The sequence below is a fragment of the Heterodontus francisci genome, chromosome 12 (genome assembly GCF_036365525.1).
Source record: "Heterodontus francisci isolate sHetFra1 chromosome 12, sHetFra1.hap1, whole genome shotgun sequence".
NCBI lineage: Eukaryota > Metazoa > Chordata > Chondrichthyes > Heterodontiformes > Heterodontidae > Heterodontus > Heterodontus francisci.
The window spans coordinates 115,495,729-115,523,270 of record NC_090382.1 but is presented as its reverse complement, the minus strand read 5'-3'; the positions used below and the strand labels follow the sequence as shown (position 1 = coordinate 115,523,270).

At 45.4% G+C, this 27,542-nt stretch overlaps 1 long non-coding RNA gene across 2 annotated transcripts; it reads right to left on the bottom strand.

The window, feature by feature from the left end:
* Positions 1-3,354: 3,354 nt before the first annotated feature.
* LOC137375673 (uncharacterized) lies at positions 3,355-26,941 on the bottom strand. 2 transcript variants are annotated; one of them, XR_010976055.1, is made up of 3 exons: positions 26,848-26,941; positions 9,580-9,686; positions 3,355-3,790 (listed from the first exon to the last, which is right to left on the bottom strand). It is a non-coding gene; the product is annotated as an uncharacterized lncRNA (long non-coding RNA). The 2 variants fall into 2 exon arrangements; XR_010976056.1 differs by lacking the exon at positions 3,355-3,790 and adding an exon at positions 8,324-8,583.
* Between the last annotated feature and the right edge of the window lie 601 nt (positions 26,942-27,542).

The following is a 27,542-nucleotide window of genomic DNA, read 5'->3' as shown; positions in this document are numbered from 1 at the left end:
TATCCCGGCAAGAGGCACCCATCTATCATTGGCGACCCCACAAGGTCCCTTCAGTGCACCCAAACAGAGGATGCATTCATGAGGTTCATCGTGGACCAAAGGGCTGTCACCAGCATAAGTGTTGAGCTAGTTTTTATGGGAAAACAGTGTTGTGCAGAGCACAGCAGACCACCACAATACATGAGACCCCCACTGGCCCATACTGAAGGGCTCCACTGGAGTGATCTCGGTCATCTTCAGCAAGTCCAATGGCCTGGCCAATGGTTGCAAGGGCAGACCTGTGGCAAGTACTGTACGTGCATCCGTGCATGGGTTCCTCATAGGCCTGAGCAACCATACCTTCAACAAGTAGCCCTTGTCCCCAGGAATCCAGCCCTGAAGGCACGCACTGGAACAGCTCTGACGTCTGGGGCTGCCTTAATATGTAGGCGTTGTGGCTGCTTCCCTAGAAATGTGTGCACACCCGAAGAATTCGCTTTCAACATTCACAGACTAGTCAGACATTGATGGAATGGAAACCTTTTCTGTTGATGAAGGCCACTGGCTGGTCTGTGGGAGCCTTGATGGGCGCTTGCTTGCAGGCAATGATATTTTGTACCTACAGGAATCCAGCAATGGCCCTCTTCGCCTGACTGTCCGGGTCTGCTTGGTAGTGCACATAAGCGGTGGGCCTCTTGAATGGGGCATTGGTCACCTCATTGATGCACAGATGGGCTGGAGCCTGGGAGATCCCAGGCATGTCCCCCAGTAGATCCCTGAAAAGTGCTGGATGTGTAGAGAATGACAGCCACAGTAATCTTCAGGGCCGGACATTGAGTTTTTAAAAATTCATTCATGGGATGTGGGCGTCGCTGGCCAGGCCAGCATTTATTGCCCATCCCTAATTGCCCTTGAGAAGGTGGTGGTGAGCTGCTTTCTTGAACCGCTGCAGTCCAATTGACTTTGTAGCGGTTAGATACAACTGAGTGGCTTGCTAGGCCATTTCAGGGGGCATGTAAGAGTTAACCACATTGCTGTGGGTCTGGAGTCACATGTAGGCCAGACCAGGTAAAGACAGCAGATTTCCTTCCCTAAAGGGCATTAGTGAACCGGATGGGTTTTTACAACAATTGACAATGGTTTTATGGCCATCATTAGACTCGCTTTTTAATTCCAGATTTATTAATTGAATTCAAATTCCACCTTCTGCTGTGGTGAGATTTGAACCCATGTCCCCAGAGAAATACCCTGGGTCTCTGGGTTACTAGTCCAGTGACAATACCACGACGCCACTGAACACCGTGGGTCTCAGCTCGGCCTGCAGCATGGTGCATAGATCAGTGACAGCCTCCCTGTAGAGTCTCAGTCTGCACTGACGCTGCCTCTCGGCTTTCTGGAGATAGTTCAGCAGTGTACAGTGGACTCTCTCCCGGGAATGGGCCCTTCTTCAGGCAGGAGGATGTTGGTGCGTGCTTCTCTGGCTTTGCCAGCTGGAGGCTAGCCCTCTTGCTGCCCCTGACACTCCGGCTGTGCCCTCCCCAGTTCCTGGACCTCTGTTCCTCTATGCTAATCCTCCTCAGGGCTACAAAGACTGGGTGGATCAGGCTTATGGCAGGCAGGCTCTCTCCTAGTTCTGCACATTTGTTCCAGCCAACTCCTCCCCAGACCATTCCCTGGCTAGTCCCTTGGAAGCAAATGTTACTGTCCCTCTGCAACCCCTGTCGCATCCCTCCTCAGACAGTACTGCAATTTTACGCGCCCCCTCAGTCATTGCTGGCACCTTTACCCCCTTTCCTGCCATCATCCAGCAATGCCCAACATTCACCACCCTCCCTTCCACCTTTTGTTGGCTCTCAGTATGGCTGCTGGGCAGAGGCAGCACTGAACACTCGCCTCCTTGCTGCATCCTTTAAGCAGGCAGGGCTGTGAAGCCCCATTGTTCCTGTGAGCTGTTGATAAAATTGTCAAAGCACTGTAAAATTCAGGTTAATTGTCGTCTTAACAACCTTAATTGAGGTCCCGGCCCATCATTGTAAGAAGTCTGCCCTCCATGGTTTCCACCTCTTGTAAAATGCGGAATCAATGTCACAAAGTCGAATTTCCGGCCGAACGCATCCTGACTGTATTTAACACCCACTCACCCCATACCCCCCACCGTTATCCACACCCCCACTCACACCAGCCTTGCTCTCAGTGGCCCAGTAAAATTTCAGCCATAGAGTCATAGATTCATAGAGTAATTATGGCACAGAAGGAGGTCATTCGGCCCATCGAGTCCATGCCAGATCTCAGTAGAGCAATCCAGTCAGTCCCATTCTCCTGCTCTATCCCCGTAGCCCTGCACGTTTATTTCCCTCAAGTGCCCATCCAATTTCCTTTTGAAATCATTCATTACTACTCACTCTGTAAAAAAAGTTCTTTCTCACATCTCCCCTGCATCTCTTGCCCAAAAGCTGAAATCTGTGTCCCCCTCATCCCCCTTACCCCAGTTAATGGGAACAGCTTCTTTTTGTCTACCTTATCCAAAGTTGTCAGAACCTTGTACACTTCGATCCAGCATTTTCCGTTTTTATTATATTTTCCTTTGGCTGCCTTTGTTGACCACAAATTGCATTAAATCTGTTGCCGGGTGGTGTCATTAGCTCGGAATGAGTATGCTCACAGGACGTCTGTATTAGACAGACTGTACTGTGTAACATGTTCCGACAGATTGATCTTTCAGTTGCTGATTGCTTCTGCTGGTTAGGTAAGGATGAATCATGGCAGATTTCATTGCCTATCTATTGATCTATTGGACTCTACAGGGGCAATTAATATTTTCATGACACACCCTTGGCAAATGATCATGACAGAACTCATCATAAAAAAAATCTTCCAAAGATCTCACGTGAAAAATTAGGGGAAAAAAATCAAAATGATTTATAAAGAAAATTAACCTTTTAAAGAATTGACATTCTTTTAAAGAAAGAAAGAAGGAACTTGCATTTATCGAACGCCTTTCACCTCAGGTCATCCCAAAACACTTTACAGCCAATTAAGTACTTTTTGAAGTGTAATCATTGGTGTCGGAAGTAGCAGCAGCCAATTTGCACACAGCAAGCTCCCACAAACACCAATGAGGTAATGACTAGATAATCTGTTTTTTTTATGTTGAGTTACAATTAGGCATGGCGGGGTCACAAGGTCCCCTCGTGTCCTTCCTCTTATTTGACCGCAACAGGGTTTTTTCCTTTTTAAACAATGGATGTGCTTATCACCTCAGTGAGTCTTTTACCTTTCACCTTTGTTGTGATCGTAAAAAAAACAATTGGACAGGTTTTCTTGAGTTTAAACAGGAAAACGGTGAGTTTGTGATACTTAAAAATCTAAACCCGATCTAAATAAAATAACACTTACACGCACACACTCACTCAAGAATCACACAAACAAAAATAGATTACAGAGTGATGACGAATAGATTTGTGTTGGATTGGAGTCCAGAACAAATAAAAATAATACAGTTTGTGGTGATTGGTGACTTCAGTGGTCTTCCAGGTGAATTTGTGGTCCTGAAGTTCTGTGTTGACAGTTGTTCTTGGAGACAGTTGAGCAGAGGGCTTCCTTCTCAGTGTCTTTGTCTTGGATCTAGCAGCCCGCAGCTAGGCTTCGCACACCCCACCAGGCCTTCTGGAGAGACAGAGGGTGAGAATAACAGCCCTTCAGTCTTCTGCACAGATTGAGTCTCTGGCTTGTCTGCTTGTCCAAGGGAAACTCCCAGTTCCACAGAGATAGACGGATGGTCGCGTGATTGTCCCAGTGTATTCTCTGATACCTTTTAATGAGATTCAAGTTTAGTAATTTCCATCTTTTAAGGGTCATGGTGTCAATGTTTTGCACTGGAGGGGTTTGCCCTTTCAATGGTAATGTCCCAGGAATGGCTTTGAATGTCTTGCCAATGAAAGCAATCTCAGGTAGCTCAATCAATAAGGCAAGCCATTGTTTTGGGTACAGGCTAATCAGACATGTGTCTCCACTTCTGATGCCTTGGAATGTGCAAGATTTTCAAATGCAAATGGTGATGACCATTTTTAGCTGTGGCAAAGTCTTTATAAAAGTTGTTTGTAATATTCCAGCCCAGCTTTCCTTTTTTGTTAAGTTTATTGTGAGTTTCCAACCAATGAATTAAAAATCCTCATTTGGCATTGCATGTTTTCTTGACACCTCCACACCACACAGAATGAAATGTAATGATAGGAACATTTCATTACAAGGTTGTAAAAAAAAATACGTGGATTCGTTCTCAAACACTCACTTCTCAAATTCACCCATTAATATTAGAATTGCTGTCGCTGGCATTGTTTGCAACAGCTATTCTGGTGTCATCCTCCTTCCTTTGGATGAGGTACAATTAAGGAATTGCATTTCTTTTGGGTTATGTGTTGTCAAATGGGGTTAAAGTTTCTCAAGCATCATTTTGTAATACTCTGGGAATGTGCATCTCAATAAACATGTGGTTGTTGGTGAAGCTTGGAGTATGCAAATTTCCATAACTCCTTGTGACAAGTCCTCCTGTATGTAAGCTTTAACCCTTCAACTGCTATCTCCGCAAAACATGGCTTTAACCATTCAGGTTCCAGCACCTTGATACTTTTTCTCTCAATAGCGACAGTGGGTAATGAATTGCTTTTTTTTTTAGCCCCTGTGAGGTATTTGATATTTCCTCCGGGCCCTTGTTCTTGCTGAGTTCTGAATTGAAGTTGCTGGGTTTGATTAGCTTTGGGTTTGGGACCTGACCATTGGGTTCTTCAGTGGGTAGATCCACACTGACCTCACTTTTAGTTTTCTGGTGAGTTACACAAGTGCTGTTTACTTTAGGGAAGTTTTCCTTCCCTTTCCCCTTTACTGTGGGGAGGATCTTTTCTCTAATCTGCCCAAGTCCTCTGGGACCTCACTGCTCGCAATTGTCTGGCCAGCTTTCATTGCACTCCCCTGCAGCACTTCAACTAGGGGAGGCATCTCCCTCACTTTTGGCCTGCCCTTTTGGGAACTTTACTTGTCCCTGCAGATTTGTGTAAATGCTGTTCGCAACCTTTTTTAGGGCGTCTCTTGGTTCTGCATTTCAGTAGGAGAGTGTGGGGTCTAATTTTCCTAACATTTTAGGGTTGGCTACCCAGACAATCGGGGTTCAATTTGGGAATCCTCCTGGCCCTCCTCTAACATGTCCTCACTGTTCTTTTTGTTTCCTTACTCCCTGACAGTCTGACAGACCCATGCTGGTCTGTCCCCTTCCCGGCTGTGACACTGTTTTAACATGTAAATTTGGCACAGCCTTTGTTTTTTCCTTCGGTCTGGGTATCAATTAAATAATTTACCTGGCTAATTCTTTTTTCCACTCGTTATTGGCCCTTGAACCAGGCTTTCAGAGATTCACCCTGAATTGGGAGTGATACTAATACATGGTCTCTGGGCTGAAATGTTCTGGCCTTGGCATGTTTATCTGCCTGCCTTTTCAAAGCTGCCTGGGAGGTTTTTAGGTGTTCCTGAGCCATTGCGCAGGCTCTTGTGAGTCGCTCCCAGAACTTGGAGATGTAATCTAACATGGAAGACTTATCCCTGTGTCCCAAAAACCTCTCTTTAAGAGGTTTAAGAGTTTAAGAGGACCTCTCACCTTGTGTCCATAAACTAATTCAAAGGAACTAAAGCCGGTGGACTCACTAGATGAGTCCCTGGTGACAAACAGGAGAAATCCCAGCCCTTTGTCCCAGTCATGGGGGTACTCGTAGCAGTACACCCTGATCATTGTCTTTAGGGTCTGGTGGTACCGCTCCAAAACCCCTTGTCACTGTGGTGGTAGGCTGAGGACTTTAACTGGGTTATGCCCAGATTACCCATGACTTTTTGAAAGATTCCAGACATGAAATTCATGTCCTGATTCACCAGATTCAGCAAGCAGCCCATATTTGGTAAAGAATTGGGTTAGCCCCTCCACCACTACCTTAGCAGAGATAGTTCTTAGGGGAATGGCCTCTGGGAATCGGGTAGTCACATCCCCAATGGTGAGAAGATACTGTTAGCCCCCTTTTATTTCAGCAGGGGCCCCACAAATCCACCAGCACTCTGCTAAAGAGTTCCCCAAAAGCCAGTATAGAATTAAGGGCACAGATTTTATTGCAGGTGGGGCTTCCCCACAACCTGGCATGCGTGGCAAGTTTTACAGAACTCCACCACATCTTTGTGGATCTTTGGCCAGTCAAAATGCTGTCTTATGCAGGCTTGGGTTTCTCGCACACTGACATGTCCAGCCATTGGAAGCTCATGGGTTGTTCTTAGTATTTCCTTACGGTATCTTGGCGACACCACTATCTGGTGAACCACTGTCCACTCTTCATCTACAGATCTGTGAGGAGATCTCCACTTCCTCATCAGCACCTCATCCTTTAAATATTGGCATTCAGGGACTCCTTCTGCTTCAGATTCAGTTTGAGCGGTCTGTGTTAACTCTCTTAATACTGGGTGGGCTTGCTGAGCCACAACTAAGGAAGATCTGTTTAACACATCCTTTGGGTCCTCTAACTTCCCAAAGGAGGTTTCAGATAACCAGACAGCAGGGTCATCTGTCTGCAGTGCCAGTTCAGTCTCCTCTGATGGAGCTTGTTTGGCCATGGACTGACTCATTACACATCAGGGAAAATGCCGGGGACTTTCTCCTGCAACTGCTCTGTCTCCCTGACCTCTTTTGGTCTCTCTAAAACCACTGGGGAAACTTCCACATTTGCCCCTACCAAATCATTATTTCGGAGCAGGTTGACCCCGTCCAGAGGGAAACTAGGGGCAATCCCCATGGTTACCAATCCTGAAACTAAGTCGCACTCCAAGTATGGGCATATGCTTTCATCCAGTATCGTTTACTGGCAATCTAGCATTCAATGCATTCTCTTGGTAAAGGTGATGCCTTGCAAGGTGGCCCCTGGACCCCTGACTATGAGCTTACTTGCCTCACTCGAGGGGTACGGGGTCACTTTTCCTCTGGACACAAAATCCTAGTAACTCTCAGGGATTTTGTTAAGTTTGCCCACACTGTCAGCGGTAAATTTACTGGGTTTGCTGCAGCAGTTAAAGTAACAGCCTGGTCAGCTGTGCATTCCATCAGGAAACTGATGAATAAAAAATCCTCATTTGACATAGTGTGTTTTCTTGACAGTTGGTTGAGGGATAAATATTGGCCAGGACACTTAGGAGAGATCACTTGCTCTTCTTTGAAATTGTATTATGGGACTCCTTGCATCTACCTGAGGGGGCAGACAGTGCTTAGTTTGAAAGGCAACATGCCCAACAGTGCAGCACTCCCACAACACTGGAGTAGAATGTGACCTGGATATTTGTGCTTAAGTCCTGGAACAGGGCTTTAACCCACAACTTTCTAATTTACCTAATGAGAGTGTTGCCCACTGAGCCACAGCTGACAATTCACTAACTGTCTCACCTAACCATTAAACTATCGTAGCCACTAACAGCATAATTTAAGATTATTGATCGTGTTACGATCGAGGTGGGAGTAATGCACTGTCAATTCAGTCCCATTAGTCCACAGGTCACAGCATATTATTAAAGTTTCCCACCTACCGCAAATTAGCCAAATTAAACACTTCATTAATCTCCAGAATAAATGCACCAATCTAGGTATCTTTAAACAACAACAAATTAACTATTTATTAATAAACTAAATCTTAATAAATACTGAAATAAATCTATGCCTGAAAAGACTCTATAACTTCTTATTCCTCTTAATCCTCATGCACACACACGTACATTCAGAAACCAATGTTCAAACTGATATTTTAAATTAGAGCTGTTTCTTCAGAATAATAAAACAACTGGCTCGTAAGCAAAAACAAGAAATGCTGGAATCACTCAGCAGGTCTGGCAGCATCTGTGGAAAGAGAAGCAGAGTTAACGTTTCGGGTCAGCGACCCTTCTTCGGAACTGACAAATATTAGAAAAGTCACAGATTATAAACAAGTGAGGTGGGGGTTGGGGCAAGAGATAACAAAGGAGAAGGTGCAGATTGGACCAGGCCACATAGCTGACCAAAAGGTCACGGAGCAAAGGCAAACAATATGTTAATGGTGTGTTGAAAGACAAAGCATTAGTACAGATTAGGTGTGAATACACTGAATATTGAACAGCAGCAAGTGCAAACCTGAAGAAAAACAACCTGAAAAAAACAGTGGGTAAGCAAACTGAACAAACTAAGATGAAATGAAATAAATGCAAAAAAAGATTGTAAAAAATATAAAAAGGAATGTAAAAAAAAAGGAAGAAAAAATAACTAAAAATGACTAAAAATGAAAGTAAAGTGGGGGGCTGTCATGCTCTGAAATTATTGAACTCAATGTTCAGTCCGGCAGGCTGTAGTGTGCCTAATCGGTAGATGAGATGCTGTTCCTCGAGCTTGCGTTGATGTTCACTGGAACACTGCAGCAATCCCAGGACAGAGATGTGAGCATGAGAGCAGGGCGCATCTGGCTCGTAAGTCCTGGTTGGTTACTTTCCCGGATCAGTGTGGTGTCCCAGAGTCACATAGTCAGATGCCACTCGAAGTCTCCAGGCGAGTTGATGAACAATCTGTAATGGATAGACGTTCAAGGCACTTTGGCTGCAGTAGGCATTAAACAGATCTTTCAACAAGGAGTATAACAACAAGTTTATTTGGATTTTGAATTAGCAGTCTATCAGTAGAAACCTCACTGAGTTTCCAGAACCCCAGAAACACAAAAAGACAACAGAAAGTCACTCCTGTGGCAAAAATTTCTTAGAGACGGAAGTAAAAAGGATTTGCGACCTCCAATAATGCAAAGATTCCTTTCTAGTGGTCTTTTTCTCTTTAGGTGAAACACAGCCTGTAGGCCAATGTAGATTTTCTGCTGAGAGACAAATCCTTCCTTCAGGGAGAGCACGCTTCGTCGGTCTGCCAGATCAAACCAGTTCTAGCCAGTCTTTACACAAAGTCAAACTGATACAATACGGCATGTGACCGCATCTCTCTTGCTGTTGCTTAGGAACAAGCTTGCAGATCGCACACACTGTTTCCAGAGTCTTAAAGACACACAGAGAGAAACAGAGGTAAACAGAGAGAGAAAAAAAACACTTCAATGGCAATTTGGATTGCCTTGAAAGTGTCCCGATTGAATTTTTTCACATTTTAAGTGTTTGATGATTAATAAAGATACGCTGGGGAGAATCAGTAGGCCAGAGGTCAATTTTAGTTTGTCTGCTGCAGTGCAAGCTACAAATCAAATCTTGTGTCATCTTCATCGCTGTGGCTCAGCTCCACACTGGGCAGATTGATGACCGACCTAGTTATCAGATTTATACAGTTGATTAATAAAACAACTTATATTAGCACTGATTACCATTGTCAGCTGATACTATTGATTTTTTTCTTCAAGCCTGGTTTTCTAGTGTAATTGAACACTAAATAGAGGATATGTTACAGTGCATAATCAAATAAAAACATTAATCAGTGAGTGACCCGGAACAGAATCGTTACAGCACAGAAGGAGGTCATTTGACCCATCCTGTCTGCATCCACTTTCTTTTAAGACACTCCTTAAAACCTACCTCTTTGATCAAGCTTTTTGGACATTTGTCCTAATATCTCCTAATGTAGCTTGGTGTCAAATTTTGTTTGATAACACTTCTTGGGATGTTTTCCTCCGTTAAAGGTGCTATTTAAAAACAACATGTTGCTATGAGTCACACAAGCCTATTTTGCAATTATATCATTATTCTATTGGTTTACTGACATTAAGAACCCAATTTTTACAATGCAACAACACAATATAAATAAGGCACTGTATAAGAATGACATGCACAGGCTAGATTGAAAGCTTCACAACTTCGAATGATTACTAGTGATGCCATCACAGCAGCACCATGGAACTATAACAGCTCTTTGGGACAATGGCTATGTCCTATTGATTGGTTTGACGTGCCCGATTTTCAGAGATTTAGATTCACACAGCAGATGCTGCAAGACTTGTGTGGGGAGATTGGAAATTCATACAGCCACCAATATTCCACAACTGCCACTGCAGGTGACTGCTGCTTTCACAATTTGTATTGATGACATCGTTCAGTCTCCTGTTCAGGAAACCGTGGGCATTGCTCAAGTAACTTTGACACCACTCAGAAAGAAATGTCTGTTGTAACAAGTCTCCACAATGATAGCTCAAAACCAAACAGGCTTGTTTTAAAATTTACAATGCTACTGCATTGCATGCTGTTGGCTTTATCCCAATGACAGGTCCAAACAATTCTCTGACCAAACACGTCTTTTAGAGCAGAAAAGGGCCATATTAGCTCGGTGTGCTGTAAACAGAAAGAAGTAGCTTACTTTTATAAAGCAACTTTCATATCCTCAGGACATCCCGAAGCTGCTTTTGAAGCATAGTCAGTATTGAAACATGACAGCCAATTTTTGCACAGCAAGCATGAGGTGGTGTAGTTGTAATGTCATTGAATAGAAATCCAGAAGCCGAGGCCAACGTTCATGGCAGATGGTGAAATTTGAATTCAACTAATAAAATCTGGAATTCAAAGCTAGTCTAATGGTGACCAGGGAACCATTGTCAGTTCTTATAAAAATCGATCTGGTTCACTAATGTCCTTTCGGGAAGGAAATCTGCCATCCTTACCTGGTCTGGCCGACATGTGACTCCAGACCCACAGCAATGTAGTTGACTCTTAAAATGCCCTCAATTGGATCAAGGGATGGGCGATAAAATGCTGGCCTATCCAGTGACACCCACATCCCATGAACAAAGAAAAAAAAAAGCTCCTACAAACAGCCGTAAGATAAATGAGTAGGTAATCTCTTTTAGTAATGCCAGTTGAGAGATAATTATTTGACAACAGGGAGAACTCCCTCGAAATTGTGGCATGAGATCTTTTATGTTCACCTGCGAAAGCAGATAGGGTCCTAGTTTAATGTCTCAGCCAAAAGACAGCATCTTTTTTAAAATTCATCTACTGTATGTGGGCTTTGTTGGCATTTATTACCCATCCCTAAACTGCCCTCTTTTAAAGACTGCACTGTTTAAGCTTTATAGGTCGTAGATCTTAATATTACTCGAAGGAAGGTTGTGAATAATTAGTTTTCTGTTGTATCCCACAGAGCATAACATGACAGGGCTTTTTGTTCATCCTGTCATGCAGTTGCAGCAGGGATATGTTCAGGTACTTGACTTAGTGCAGAGCATGAAGCAACAACCATCAGCAGTATTTCAGATCCCATCAGTTTTAGAGTCATAGGGAGACACAGCACTGAAACAGGCCCTTTGGCCCATCGAGTCTGTGCCGACCATCAACCGCCCATTTATACTAAACCTACCTTAATCTCAAATTCCCGACCACGTCCCCACAATTCTCCTACCACCTACCTACACTAGGGGCAGCTTACAATGGCCAATTTACTTATCAACCTGCAAGTCTTTGGCTGTGGGAGGAAACCAGAGCACCCGGCGGAAACCTACATGATCACAGGGGGAACTTACAAACTCCACACAGGCAGTACCCAGAACTGAACCCGGGTCACTGGAGCTGTGAGGCTGCACTGCGCCACTGTGCCACCCTGCAGGCCCTGACTGAAGGAGTTGGATGAAACTTCTCTGAGGACAGCCATATTTGCATTTCTCCACGAGACACAGATGGGGACCTTTCCTTTTTTTTAAAAAAAGGATTGAAATAGAAAGAACAACAAATAGAAATAATCCCGTCATCAAGACAACAGGAAAGATAATAATAGAACAATCAGGTCTGCCAAAAGGTCACCAACCTGAAACATTAACTCTGTTTCTCTCTCCACGGATGCGGCCAGACCTGCTTTCAGCATTTGCTGTTTTTATTTTGAATGTTCACTGTGTGTTAGCATGATCTTGTGACAACTGTACAGGGCATTGATGAGACAGCAACTAGCAAACTGCATACAGTTTTGGTCTCCTTATTTAAGGAGAGATATACTTGCATTGGAGGCGCTGCGCAAACGACTACTGGCAACACCTATGCAGTTATGTTCAGCTGGCCTCAGACACCGGAAACATCAGAGGAATGTATGATGGCATTAAGAGAGCTCTTGGGCCAACCATCAAGAAGATCGCCCCCTTCAAATCTAAATCAGGGGAAAGAATCACTGGCCAACGCAAGCAAATGGACCGCTGGGTTGAGCACTACCTAGAACTGTACTCCAGGGAGAATGTTGTCACTGAGACTGCCCTCAATGCAGCCCAGCTTCTACCAGTCATGGATGAGCTGGACATACAGCCAACCAAATCGGAACTCAGTGATGCCATTGATTCTCTAGCCAGCGGAAAAGCCCTTGGGAAGAACAGCATTACCCTTGAAATAATCAAGAGTGCCAAGCCTGCTATACTCTCAGCACTCCATGAACTGCTTTGCCTGTGCTGGGACGAGGGAGCAGTACCTCAGGACATGCGTGATGCCAATATCATCACCCTGTATAAAAACAAAGGTGACCATGGTGACTGCAACAACTACCGTGGCATCTCCCTGCTCAGCATAGTGGGGAAAGTCTTTGCTCGAGTCGCTTTAAACAGGCTCCAGAAGCTGGCCGAGCGCATCTACCCTGAGGCACAGTGTGGCTTTCGTGCAGAGAGATCGACCATTGACATGCTGTTCTCCCTTCGTCAGATAGAGGAGAAATGCCGCAAACAACAGATGCCCCTCTACATTGCTTTCATTGATCTCACCAAAGCCTTTGATCTCGTCAGCAGACGTGGTCTCTTCAGACTACTAGATAAGATTGGATGTCCACCAAAGCTACTAAGTATCATCACCTCATTCCATGATAATATGAAAGGCACAATTCAACATAGCGGCACATCATCAGACCCCTTTCCTATCTTGAGTGGCGTGAAACAGCGCTGTGTTCTCGCACCCACACTTTTTGGGATTTTCTTCTCCCTGTTGCTCTCACATGCGTTCAAGTCTTCAGAAGAAGGAATTTTCCTCCACACAAGATCAGGGGGCAGGTTTTTCAACCTTGCCCGTCTAAGAACGAAGTCCAAAGTACGGAAAGTCCTCATCAGGGAACTCCTCTTTGCTGACGATGCTGCTTTAACATCTCACACTGAAGAGTGTCTGCAGAGTCTCATCGACAGGTTTGCGGCTGCCTGCAACGAATTTGGCCTAACCATCAGCCTCAAGAAAACGAACATCATGGGACAGGACGTCAGAAATGCACCATCCAACATTATTGGTGACCACGCTCTGGAAGTGGTTCAAGAGTTCACCTACCTAGGCTCAACTATCACCAGTATCCTGTCTCTAGATGCAGAAATCAACAAGCGCATGGGAAAGGCTTCCACTGCTATGTCCAGATTGGCCAAGAAATTGTGGGAAAATGGCGCACTAACACGGAACACAAAAGTACAAGTGTATCAAGCCTGTGTCCTCAGTACCTTGCTCTATGGCAGCGAGGCCTGGACAACGTATGTCAGCCAAGAGCGACGTCTCAATTCATTCCATCTTCGCTGCCTCCGGAGAATCCTTGGCATCAGGTGGCAGGACCGTATCTCCAACACAGAAGTCCTCGAGGCGGCCAACATCCCCAGCTTGTACACACTACTGAGTCAGCGGCGCTTGAGATGGCTTGGCCATGTGAGCCGCATGGAAGATGGCAGGATCCCCAAGGACACATTGTACAGTGAGCTCGCCACTGGTATCAGACCCACCGGCCGTCCATGTCTCCGCTTTAAAGACGTCTGCAAACGCGACATGAAGTCCTGTGACATTGATCACAAGTCGTGGGAGTCAGTTGCCATCATTCGCCAGAGCTGGCGGGCAGCCATAAAGGCAGGGCTAAAGTGTGGCGAGTCGAAGAGACTTAGCAGTTGACAGGAAAAAAGACAGAAGCGCAAGGGGAGAGCCAACTGTGTAACAGCCCCGATAAACAAATTTTTCTGCAGCACCTGTGGAAGAGCCTGTCACTCTAGAATTGGCCTTTATAGCCTCTCCAGGCGCTGCTTCACAAACCACTGACCACCTCCAGATGCTTACCCATTGTCTCTCGAGATAAGGAGGCCAAAGAAGAAGAAGACTTGCATTGGGGGCAGTTCAAGAAGATTCACTGGATTGGTTCTTGGAATGAAGGGGTTGTCTAATGAGGAAAGGTTGAGCAGGTTGGGTCTACACTCATTGGCGTTCAGAAGAATAAGGGGTGATCTTATTGAAACATAGAAGATTCTGGGGGCGAGGGGGGCATGACAGGGCAGATGCTGAGAGGATGCTTCCCTTTGTGGGTGAATCTAGTACTAGGGGACACAGTTTCAGAATAAGGGATTGCCTATTTAAGATGGAGATAAGGAGGAATTTCTTGTCTGAGAAACATAGAAACAAAGAAAATAGGAGCAGGAGTAGGCCATTTGGCCCTTCAAGCCTGCTCCGCCATTCATTATGATCATGGCTGATCATCCAACTCAGTAGCCTGTTCCCGCTTTCGCCCCATACCCTTTGATCCCTTTAGACCCAAGAGCTATATCTAACTCCTTCTTGAAAACATACAATATTTTGGCCTCAACTGCTTTCTGTGGCAGCAAATTCCACAGGCTCACCACTCTCTGGGTGAAGACATTTCTCCTCATCTCAGTCCTGAAAGGTTTACCCCGTATCCTGAGACTATGACCTCTGGTTCTGGACTCCTCCACCATCGGGAACATCCTTCCATGAGAGAGTTGTGAATCTTTGGAATTCTCTACCCCAGAGAATTGGAGGTTGGGTCATTGATCTTATTGAATGGTGGAGCAGGCTTGAGGGGCTGAATGGCCTACACCTAATTCTATTTCCTATGCTCTAACCTCTTCAGCTCGCTCTACCTGGGTTTGAATCCAAGTCCCAGTCATAAATTTCTTTCTTTGCCAGCTGTAAAAGTCTTACATGAAATGTAAGATTGCGTGGGTTTCCTCCGGGTGCTCCGGTTTCCTCCCACATGCCAAAGACTTGCAGGTTGATAGGTTAATTGGCCATTATAAATTGCCCCTAGTATAGGTAGGTGGCAGGGAAATATAGGGACAGGTGGGGATGTGGTAGGAATATGGGATTAGTGTAGGATTAGTATAAAATGGGTGGTTGATGGTCGGCACAGACTCGGTGGGCCGAAGGGCCTGTTTCAGTGCTGTATCTCTAAAACTAAAACTAAAGCTAAAACATCAAAATATATTACTGCAGGTCAAAGAGCGAGGTTTTAAGTAGCATCTTAATGGAGTAGAAAAAAGTAAAGAGATGGAGATGTTTAGGGAGGGAATTCCAGAGCTGAGGGCCCAGGCAACTAAAACCACGGCCACCAATGATGGAACAATTAAAATCGGGGATGAGCAAGAGGTCGGAATTGGAAGCGCGCAGTGATCTTGGAGCACTTTAAGCTGGAAGAGGTTGCAGAGATAGGGAGGGATGAATCAATGGAGGAATTTGAAAACCTGGATGAGAATGTTTAAATTGAGAATGTTGCCAGACCTGGGACCAATGTAGATCACTGAGCACAAGGGTGATGGGTGAATGGGAGTTGGTACGAGTTCGGACATAGGCTGTAGATTTTTGAATTGCTCAAGTTTATGAAAGGTGGAAGATGGGAATCCAGCCAGGAGATCACTGGAATAGTTAAGTCTAGCTAACAAAGGCATGGATGTGGAGAGTTTCAGCAACCGCGATTTCAGGGCACTGAGTTCTCTGTGACAGCAGTTCCCAGCTTTGGTGCAATAGGGAGTTCTTTACTTCACATCCCTAGTGGTGAAAACCCCTCTATCCCTGGGACAGAGCAGCACAAACAATCAATCCCAGAGATAGAATGACTTCTCTGCCACTGGGAATGCTGAGTAAAGAGGTTTCCATTCTCCAGCAGCTGATATTTTTCACCCGATGCTGCCTCATGCTTTTATGCTTGTCCCATGTGTTATGGTCAGGAGTGGAAGGGAGTCACAGGCTCTCCACTTGCCCTTCCTCACCTTTTCCCAGCTGAAGGGATCTGTTGGCCCCTGTATCCCTGGGTATGACTATGGGTTTGCTTACCTCACTCGAGGGCTATGGGGTCATTTTTCCTTGGGATACAAAACATGATTACCTTCAGGGATTTTGTTAAATTTCCCTGCACCCACAGCAGTATGTTTACAGGGTCTGACTGCAGCAGTTAAAGCCACAGCCTGTTCTGCTGTGCTGTCCATCACGGCTCCTTCTCCTGCATAGGTTGGTGTGCCCTGATTAATCCTACAGGTTTTCCCCGTAATTTCCAGTAGTCAGCTCGAAGGTGACCTGCCTTGTTACAGTGGAAACGCACAGGTCTTCGGGTTTCTCTCCTGCTCTCAGCACCATACTTTTTAGCTTGAGGAGGGCCCCCTGTGTGTCCAGCTTTCCGTTCTCGTCCTGGGCTGTTCAGCACCTATCACCCTCCCACCTTTTATCCTTATCAGGTTTATGGGGGTGACTGGGGAAGGGTTTCCTTGGGTTTTTTAAAAATTCATTCATGGGATGTGGGCCTCACTGGCCAGGCCAGCATTTATTGTCCATCCCTAATTGCCCTTGAGAAGGTGGTGGTGAGCTGCATTCTTGAACTGCTGCAGTCCATGTCGGGTAGGTACACCCACAGTGCTGTTAGAAAGGGAGTTCCAGGATTTTGACCCAGCGACAATGAAGGAACGGTGATATAGTTCCAAATCAGGATGGTGTGTGACTTGGAGGGGAACTTGCAGGTGGTGGTGTTCCCATGTATTTGCTGCCCTTGTAGGTAGAGGTCACGGGTTTGGAAGGTGCTGTCTAAGGAGCCTTGGTGCTTTTGTACAAGAGTAAATTCATCAGCCAGAACTATGGCCTGCCTGACTATTTGAATCTTTTGTTCTTCTACATGGGTTTTAATAGAAAGAGGTAGCGAGTTTTTAAATTTCTTGAGAAGGATCACCTCTCTGAGGTTTTCATGTGGGCTGTATATTAAGTGCCCTTAGCCACAGGTCAAAAGCAAGCTGCTTAACTCTTATGTTTCTGGTACTAGCTCATATACTCCCAGGATAGCATTTCTAGTCATCTCATAATCCGATGAACTTTCATCTGGCAATATGAATAAATCTCATGGGCTTTTCCTGTTAGCTTGCTTTGTAACAACAAGGTCCAGCTCTTGGCTGGCCATTTCAGCTGTCTTGCAAGCTTTTCAAAGGTACCAAAAAATGCTTCCACATCCCCCTCATTTAACTTTGGAATCAACTGGGAGAACATTAAGAGCTCAGCACATGACCCTGAGCTTGGAATAGGTCCCTTGCTAGCCTTGCTTTCACTGGAGTGTTGGGTCGCCCCCCGCCCCCCTCCCAAGTTAGTTCGAGTTGCCTTAACTCCCTTTGGAAAGTTCTTTCTTTTTCCCTTTCTTGATACTCTCTCTGCTCTTTCTCTGTCTGGAATTCTAACCCGAGTCTCCTCTGTTCCAATTGTATTTTAGCTAACATTACCCTGTCTGTTTCTGACTCTAATCCTGTCTCTGAATATTCAGGTTCAAATGAAAATGGTTGGCCACAAGACTTAGGATTTTGGATTTCTTAGCTTTTGCAGGGAAAGTAATCCCTAACTGCCCAGCTATATTCCTCACCTCTTCAATAGATAGGGCCTTTAACCTGTCCCAATTTACTTCACCCTGGCCTGGGTAGGTACTGGCCTCGAGTGTGAACATGTTAGTATTCTAGCAGTGAAACACAAGAAAACCTAGATTGAAGCTTTTAAAACTTTGGTAGGGATTAATTTGGTTTCCCACTTCAAATTTCTCATTTGTCGTTGGGTTACAATCCCGAACTATAGCCCCCAAATTTCTGACAGCCAGGTGAGGATGGGGGTCTCAGGCTCCCCTCTGACTCTTCCTCTTATTTGACTGCAACAGGGTTTATTCCTTTTAAACAGTGGTTTTGCTTACCACCTCTTTGAATGTTTTACCTTTTTACCTTTATTGTGATCATGAAAGAACCAAACAGATTTTCTTGAGATTAAACAAGAGGTAAGTTTAATATATTTAACACTTTAACAGTGATTTAGAACTACAAAAAAAAAGCTGCACATTCACGCACTGATTCACATGAGAATCACACGCACACATATAGATTACAGAGGGAAAAATAGATTTGGTGGTTGATTAAAAGTCCAGAATAAATGGAACTTAAATACACAGTCTGTGAAGTGGATGATCTGGTAGTCCTCCGGCTAAAGCTGTATTCTTGAAGTCCTCGCTGGTCAAAGTGCACTTTGTGGTTGGCCTGCTTTGCTCAGGGTTTCCTTGCAGGCAGAATTGTACTTGGCTGTCTTCCCCTGGTTGCTGGCTGTAGCAGCTTATAGGCTTGGAGGGTCCACAGTACCAGACAGTTTTCAAACTTGATGTTTTCTGGGGAGAGGGAAAGAGAGAAAAAGGGAAGCACGCAGCTTTCTCTGCTGCTGCAGTCTCAGTTACTCCTTGTCTTCTGGGAGTGGAACAAAATTCCTGTTTTTGCAGAGTTGGGCAGACGGTCACATGGTTCTCTCAATTCCCATGTTTTTTTTAATGAGATACAAGGTTCAGAATTGGCTCCACAGGTTCTAGGATGCCAATATTTACACTCGGAGGCGTTTGCTCTTTCAAAGTCAATGTGTCAGGATGGCCTTGACAGCCATGCTAATGAAGCAATCCTCGGTAATTCAATTACTTAGAGCAAGTCATTGTTCTGGGTCCAGGGCTTTTCAGACTTCTGTCTGCAGTTCAATCTCCTGGTATTTCAGATGCAAATTGCCTTGGCCATCTTGGCTGCTAGTTTTTTTATTTGTTTATGGGATGTAGGCGTCATTGGTTAGACCAGCATTTATCGCCCATCCCTAATTTCCCTTGAGAAGGTGGTGGTGAGCTGCCTTATTGAACTGCTGCAGCCCTTGTGGGATAGGTGCACCCACAGTGCTCTTAGGAGGGGAGTTCCAGGGTTTTGACCCAGCGACAGTGAAAGAACAGCGACATAGTTCCAAATCAGGATGGTGTGTGGCTTGGAGGGGAACTTGCAGGTGGTGATGTTCCCATGCATCTGCTTCCCTTGTTCTTCTAGGTGGTAGAGTTGTAGGTTTGGAAGGTGCTGCCTAAGGAACCTTGGTGCGTTGCTGCAGTGCATCTTGTAGATGGTACACACTGCTGCCACTGTGTATTGGTGGTGGAGGGAGTGAATGCTTATAGATGGTGTGCCTATCAAGCGGGCTGCTTTGTCCTGGATGGTGTCGAGCTTCTTGAGTGTTGTTGGAGCTGCATCCATCCAGGCAAGTGGAGAGTATTCCATCACACTCCTGACTTGTGCCTTGTAGATGGTGGACAGGATTTGGGGAGTCAGGAGGTGAGTTACTCGCTGCAAGATTCCTAACCTCTGACGTGCTCTTGTAGCCACGATATTTATGTGGCTACTCCAGTTCAGTTTCTGGTCAATGGTAACCCCCAGAATTTTGGGGGATTCAGCGATTGTAATGCCATATAATGTCAAGGGGAGATGGTTAGATTCTCTCTTGTTGTAGATGGTCATTGCCTGGTACTTGTGTGGCGTGAATGTTACTTGCCACTTATCAGCCCAAGCCTGGATATTGTCCAGGTCTTGCTGCATTTCTACATGGACTGCTTCAGTATCTGAGGAGTTGCGAATGGTGCTGAACATTGTGCAATCATCAGCGGACATCCCCACTTCTGACCTTATGATTGAAGGAAGGTCATTGAGGAAGCAGCTGAAGATGGTTGGGCCTCGAACACTACCCTGAGGAACTCCTGCAGTGATGTCCTGGAGCTCAGATGATTGACCTCCAACAACCATAACCATCTTTCTTTGCACTAGGTATGACTCCAACCAGCAGAGAGTTTTCCCCCTGATTCCCATTGACTCCAGTTTTGCTGGGACTCCTTGATGTCATACTCGGTCAAATGCTGCCTTGATGTCAAGGGCAGTCACTCTCACCTCACCTCTTGCGTTCAGCTGTTTTGTCCACGTTTGAACCAAGGCTGTAATGAGGTCAGGAGCTGAGTGGCCCTGGTTTTTCTAAGCAAGTGCTGCTTGATGGCACTGTCGACGACACCTTCCATCACTTTACTGATGATTGAGAGTAGACTGATGGGGTGGTAATTGGCTGGGTTGTATTTGTCCTCTTTTTGTGTACAGGACATACCTGGGCAATTCTCCAAATTGCAGGGTAGATGCCAGTGTTGTAGCTGTACTGGAACAGCTTGGCTAGGGGCATGGCAAGTTCTGGAACAGAGGTCTTCAGTACTATTGTTGCAATATTATCAGGGCCCATAGCCTTTGCAGTATCCAGTGCCTTCAGTCATTTCTTGATATCACGCAGAGTGAATTGAAATGGCTGAAGTCTGGCATCTGTGATGCTGGGGACTTCAGGAGGAGGCCGAGCTGGATCATCAACTCGGCACTTCTGGCTGAAGATTGTTGCAAATGCTTCAGCCTTATCTTTCGCACTGATAAGCTGGGCTCCCCCATCATTGAGGATGGGTATATTTGTGGATCCACCTCCTCCTGTTAGTTGTTTAACTGTCTACCACCATTCACAGCTGGATGTGTTAGGACTGCAGAGCTTAGATCTGATCCATTGGTTGTGAGATCGCTTAGCTATGTCTATAGCATGCTGCTTCTGCTGTTTGGCACACAAGTAGTCGTGGTTTGTAGCTTCACCAAGTTGACGCCTCTTTTTGACGCTGCGCCTGACATGCCCTCCTGACCTCTTCATTGAACCAGGGTTAATCCCCCATCTTAATGGAAAGAGTAGAGTGGGGGATATGCCGGCCATGAGATTACAGATTGTGGTTGAGGACAATTCTGTTGCTGCTGATGGTCCAGTTACTGTAGGATTTTTTCCATTAAATGTCTAATGTAAGTTTCCAACCGATGAAATTAATATTTCTCATTTGGCATATGGGGTTTTCTTTTCACATGTTTTAAGTTACGAAAAGATTTGTTGCACTGAAGGATGTTGGTAGTTCATAATTTGCGATTGTCCATGGTTACAAGGTCCAGTTTGTATCAATTACAAGGTAAGTTACTTAGGACTGTCAATAAGTGCCTATTCTTAGTGAAGGGGACTGTCAGAGAATACAGCAGAATATAGATAGACTGGAGAGTTGGGCAGAGAAATGGCAGATGGAGTTCAATCAGGGCAAATGTGAGGTGATGCATTTTGGAAGATCCAATTCAAGAGTGAACTATACAGTAAATGGAAAAGTCCTGGGGAAAATTGATGTACAGAGAGATTTGGGTGTTCAGGTCCATTGTTCCCTGAAGGTGGCAACGCAGGTCAATAGAGTGGTCAAGAAGGCATACGGCATGCTTTCCTTCATCGGACGGGGTATTGAGTACAAGAGTTGGCAGGTCATGTTACAGTTGTATAGGACTTTGGTTCGGCCACATTTGGAATACTGCGTGCAGTTCTGGTCGCCACATTACCAAAAGGATGTGGATGCTTTGGAGAGGGTGCAGAGGAGGTTCACCAGGATGTTGCCTGGTATGGAGGGCGCTAGCGATGAAGAGAGGTTGAGTAGATTAGGATTATTTTCATTAGAAAGACGGAGGTTGAGGGGGGACCTGATTGAGGTGTACAAAATCATGAGAGGTATAGACAGGTTGGATAGCAAGAAGCTTTTTCCCAGAGTGGGGGATTCAATTACTATCGGACACGAGTTCAAAGTGAAAGGGGAAAAGTTTATGGGGGATATGTGTGGAAAGTTCTTTACGCAGAGGGTGGTGGGTGCCTGGAATGCTTTGCCAGCGGAGGTGGTAGACGCGGGCACGATAGCGTCTTTTAAGATGTATCTAGACAGATACATGAATGGGCAGGAAGTAAAGAGATACAGACCCTTAGAAAATAGGCGACAGGTTTAGATAGAGGATTTGGATCGGCGTAGGCTTGGAGGGCCGAAGGGCCTGTTCCTGTGCTGTAATTTTTCTTTGTTCTCTTTGTTCTTAGCAGGTGTCCATTTCTCAGGGGTGTAGTTTGTAGAGGTTTCATTGTAATTTGTGTTGTGTATCTATCCTCCCGTGCTGGAGTAACAGTCGTGTTCTATCAGGGACCTCGTGTAGTTTCATCATGAGTTTTGTTTGCTGTAGTGCATAGAGCTTAAAATGGTGGCGGAGCGGGGGCAGGGGTTGCTGAAATTGCAGGTGGCTCAAGAATCGGGGAAGAGGTGGTGACCGGGAGCTCGGGGAGGGGAGGGTGGAGAGATGTCGAGAATGATTTCCCCTTTTCACTGCCCTTGGTGTTTCCTTTTCACCTGCTCTCGAGTGGCCTCCTGGTTCCTGGAATTTCTCAAACACCAGCAACTGGTGGGAAATCACAAATAAAGCGTCTCAACTACAGGGGACCAAACTCTATACAGTCAATCCAATAACATCCGTACAAGGTATGTGGTCCAATGCCATGTGATCAGATGTCATGTGATCTGACCTCTCACAATCCAACATTACATGGTCAGATATTATGTGGTCAGAGCATCACATGATCAAACTTCCAGAAATGGCCCCAACCAGAGCTGGCATCTCTAATCCACCAGTCAGTTAGGTCCCTGCTCACAGTTCCCTACCAACCCCCCAGCACTTCAAACATTAGCAGCGGCAGGACAGGAAGGGAGGAGGCCCTGACAAGGGTTTGAAGCACATTAAACTCCCCCATCTCCCCAAGTTGTCTGCGATCTGCCAGGCACTCCGTCTCAACGGTAGCCGCCTTGCCTTGCCACTCCTCACCATAGCAGATCCCAGGATCAGGACATCACTGCCTCAGTGGAAAAGGACTGCGGAATGGCAATCAACTAGGAATCAACTAACAATTAGAAAATCAACAGAATTTGACAGGGCACCAGAATTAGGAACAATCCCAAGCAAGGGCGAGAAAAAGATGGAACACTGCAGGTGATACAGTCAATCTCGAGAGATTTGGCCTGTCCGATTTACTGTACATACAATGATCATTTTGATAAAAAGGAAACCTGCAAATAAAGGACCGTGCAGCTCCCTTAGGTGTTCCTCATGTATAGGTTTCATTCAGTGGGTAAAGTCAATCCTGGTCACTTACAGCAGTATGATTTCCAGGAGTGATTGGTGGGGGAATTACCCAATTGTCGGCATTCTGGTCAGGAATTCTGTTGTCACTATACGCAGCCTCAAAAAGTATTCTTGGGATTCCATGCCCATGTAAAGCTTTTCATTAATACGACAGAGGTAGATTTTCAACTTTCCATCAGCACAGCCAAATCGTGCTGTCAGTTTTACACCCAGTTTGCAAGCTGAATATTGACTCCAAGGTGCAAAGATAACAAAAGAGAACTATAGAGTGTTAATAGCTTTTATTGCTCCGGTGAAAATAGTGTGGATTACTGTAATTTGTTCAAATCTGCTGGTCTATTGTATTGCTTCAGTTCAATCTTACCTCCATGAACTAGTACTTTCTGTCTAAGCCAACGGTCTATCAATGTGATGTTTTCCATCAGTCAGAGAGATCGGGGGGGTAATTTTGACTTTGTGTAATAGTGCTACACTAAGATTAAATTTGGTAGAAGTGTTCAAAATCATAAGCAGTTTTGATTGAGTGGATAAGCAGAAACTATTTCCAGTGGCAGAAGGGTCAGTAACCACGGGACACAAATTTAAGGTGATTGGCAAAAGAACGAAAAGTAACATGAGGAGAAAGATTCTACTCAGTGAGTTGTTGTGATCTGGATTCATTGCATTGGTTGTAGAAGCAGATTCAATAGTAACTTTCAGAAGGAACTGGATCAATCCATACAGGGCTATGCGGAAAGGGCAGGGAGTGGGACTAATTGGACAGCTCTTTCAAAGAGCCAGTACAGGCATGATGGGCCAAATGGCCTCCTTCAGAGCTGAATCATTCTATAATTCTATGATTCTAAATGGATGATAACCAATCAGTTTCCTATTTTACATCTCTACCTATTTTAATTGCTATTGAAGTCAATTGGTGCTAATGTAAAACATTGATTCACTATTATCCATTTTACATTAATCACAGACAAGTCAAAATTACCCCCAGGGAGTTGCCAGTGTTAGGAGGCTATTTGCCTCAAGTGGCCTACGCCAGTGTTTATGCTCCACATGAGCTTGTGTCCACCCTACTTCATCTTATTCTTTTTTTTTTCTTTCTTTTTCTTTTCTTTTGGGCCTCCTTATCTCGAGAGACAATGGATACGCGCCTGGAGGTGGTCAGTGGTTTGTGAAGCAGCGCCTGGAGTGGCTATAAAGGCCAATTCTGGAGTGACAGGCTCTTCCACAGGTGCTGCAGAGAAATTTGTTTGTTGGGGCTGTTGCACAGTTGGCTCTCCCCTTGCGCCTCTGTCTTTTTTCCTGCCAACTACTAAGTCTCTTCGACTCGCCACAATTTTGCCCTGTCTTTATGGCTGCCCGCCAGCTCTGGCGAATGCTGGCAACTGACTCCCACGACTTGTGATCAATGTCACACGATTTCATGTCGCGTTTGCAGACGTCTTTATAACGGAGACATGGACGGCCGGTGGGTCTGATACCAGTGGCGAGCTCGCTGTACAATGTGTCTTTGGGGATCCTGCCATCTTCCATGCGGCTCACATGGCCAAGCCATCTCAAGCGCCGCTGACTCAGTAGTGTGTATAAGCTGGGGGTGTTGGCCGCTTCAAGGACTTCTGTGTTGGAGATATAGTCCTGCCACCTGATGCCAAGTATTCTCCGAAGGCAGCGAAGATGGAATGAATTGAGACGTCGCTCTTGGCTGGCATACGTTGTCCAGGCCTCGCTGCCGTAGAGCAAGGTACTGAGGACACAGGCCTGATACACTCGGACTTTTGTGTTCCGTGTCAGTGCGCCATTTTCCCACACTCTCTTGGCCAGTCTGGACATAGCAGTGGAAGCCTTACCCATGCGCTTGTTGATTTCTGCATCTAGAGACAGGTTACTGGTGATAGTTGAGCCTAGGTAGGTGAACTCTTGAACCACTTCCAGAGCGTGGTCGCCAATATTGATGGATGGAGCATTTCTGACATCCTGCCCCATGATGTTCGTTTTCTTGAGGCTGATGGTTAGGCCAAATTCATTGCAGGCAGACGCAAACCTGTCGATGAGACTCTGCAGGCATTCTTCAGTGTGAGATGTTAAAGCAGCATCGTCAGCAAAGAGGAGTTCTCTGATGAGGACTTTCCGTACTTTGGACTTCGCTCTTAGACGGGCAAGGTTGAACAACCTGCCCCCTGATCTTGTATGGAGGAAAATTCCTTCTTCAGAGGATTTGAACGCATGTGAAAGCAGCAGGGAGAAGAAAATCCCAAAAAGTGTGGGTGCGAGAACACAGCCCTGTTTCACACCACTCAGGATAGGAAAGGGCTCTGATGAGGAGCCACCATGTTGAATTGTGCCTTTCATATTGTCATGGAATGAGGTGATGATACTTAGTAGCTTTGGTGGACATCCGATCTTTTCTAGTAGTCTGAAGAGACCACGTCTGCTGACGAGGTCAAAGGCTTTGGTGAGATCAATGAAAGCAATGTAGAGGGGCATCTGTTGTTCACGGCATTTCTCCTGTATCTGACGAAGGGAGAACAGCATGTCAATAGTCGATCTCTCTGCACGAAAGCCACACTGTGCCTCAGGGTAGACGCGCTCGGCCAGCTTCTGGAGCCTGTTCAGAGCGACTCGAGCAAAGACTTTCCCCACTATGCTGAGCAGAGAGATTCCATGGTAGTTGTTGCAGTCACCGCGGTCACCTTTGTTTTTATAGAGGGTGATGATGTTGGCATCGCGCATGTCCTGGGGTACTGCTCCCTCGTCCCAGCACAGGCATAGCAGTTCATGTAGTGCTGAGAGTATAGCAGGCTTGGCACTCTTGATTATTTCAGGGGTAATGCTGTCCTTCCCAGGGGCTTTTCCGCTGGCTAGGGAATCAATGGCATCACTGAGTTCCGATTTGGTTGGCTGTATGTCCAGCTCATCCATGACTGGTAGAGGCTGGGCTGCATTGAGGGCAGTCTCAGTGACAGCATTCTCCCTGGAGTACAGTTCTAGGTAGTGCTCAACCCAGCGGTCCATCTGTTTGCGTTGGTCAGTGATTATGTCCCCCGATTTAGATTTGAGGGGGGTGATCTTCTTGATGGTTGGCCCAAGAGCTCTCTTCATGCCATCATACATTCCTCTGATGTCTCCGGTGTCTGAGGCCAGCTGAATATGACGGCATAGGTGTTGCCAGTAGTCGTTTGCGCAACGCCTAGCTGTTCTTTGTGCAGTACTTCTGGCTGCTTTAAGTGCTGCGGATGTTAAATCGCTGGGGGCTTTCTTGTAGTTCAAAAGTGCAATGCGCTTAGCGGCTATGACAGGTTCCAGCTCTTCATTATGAGATTGAAACCAGTCTGCATTTCTCTTCGCACTTCATCTTACCTTATCAATATATCCTTCTATTCCATTTCTCCTTTACCTACTCAATCTAGCTGCTTCCTAAATGCATCGATGTTATTCACCTTAACTACTCCTTGTGGTAGTAAGTTCCACATTCTAACTATTCTCTGGGTAAAGAAGTTTTTCCTAAATTCCTCATTAGATGTATTACTGACCACCTAATATTTTTGACCACTGGTTTTGGATTTTTAAAGATCTTAATTAGTTTACCCCTCAGCCTTCTCTTTTCTACAGTGAAGAGCTCCAGCCTGATCAATCTTTCCTGATAAATATAACCTCTCAGTTCTGGTATCATCCTTTTAAATTTTTGCACCTTCTCCAAAGCCTCGCTTTCCTTTATAATATGGAGACCAAAGCTGTTCACAATACTCGAAGTGTGGTCTAACCAAGGTTCTACACAAACTTAACTGACGTTGGAGGAATTCACCTGATCTGCTGCTTCTCCTCAGTGTTCCACTGACCTTCTGCCAAAGTTCTGGTGGGAGATTGGGAGAATCGTCATCGAAATTCAATTCCCTTTGATCGTCACATGCTTCAAGAATTCCATGGAAGGTTGTGCCGTGTTTAACCTGAGAGTGCTTGAAGATGACACTATGTGATTAAAAGGAGAAAAAAGCATCCCGTTCTTTAACCCTCAAACATAATTTTCCAGCAGGTTCAGGCTCGTTAACATTGAGTTTAATGGCATAGTTATTTATGTCTAAATAACCCATCAATTTGTGATAAGAAAGAGGTACTGTTATGATAGGGTGAGGAAAGGGTCTCAGATTCCCCTTTTGCTCCTTTCCTGGTTTGGTTGTAACAGGGTTTATCTTTGTAAAACATAGTGTTTTTAGCTTACCACCTCAGTGAATCTTTGCTCACTGCTCTCTAACTGTAATTGCAAATGAACCAATCAGACAGGTTTTCTTAGGTTTAAACAAGAATGATGTAAGTTTAATAGCCTTCTCACTCTAACTCGGTTAAAATTACTAAAATAGGCGACACAACCACACTAGCATGCATATGAAATAAACACACACACAAATAGATACAAAGGGGCAGAAAGAACTGGGGGGGGGGGGTGCTTGAAGCACGGTTGGCAATAAATGGAATTCAGTTACTGTCTTTTGTCTTTGATCT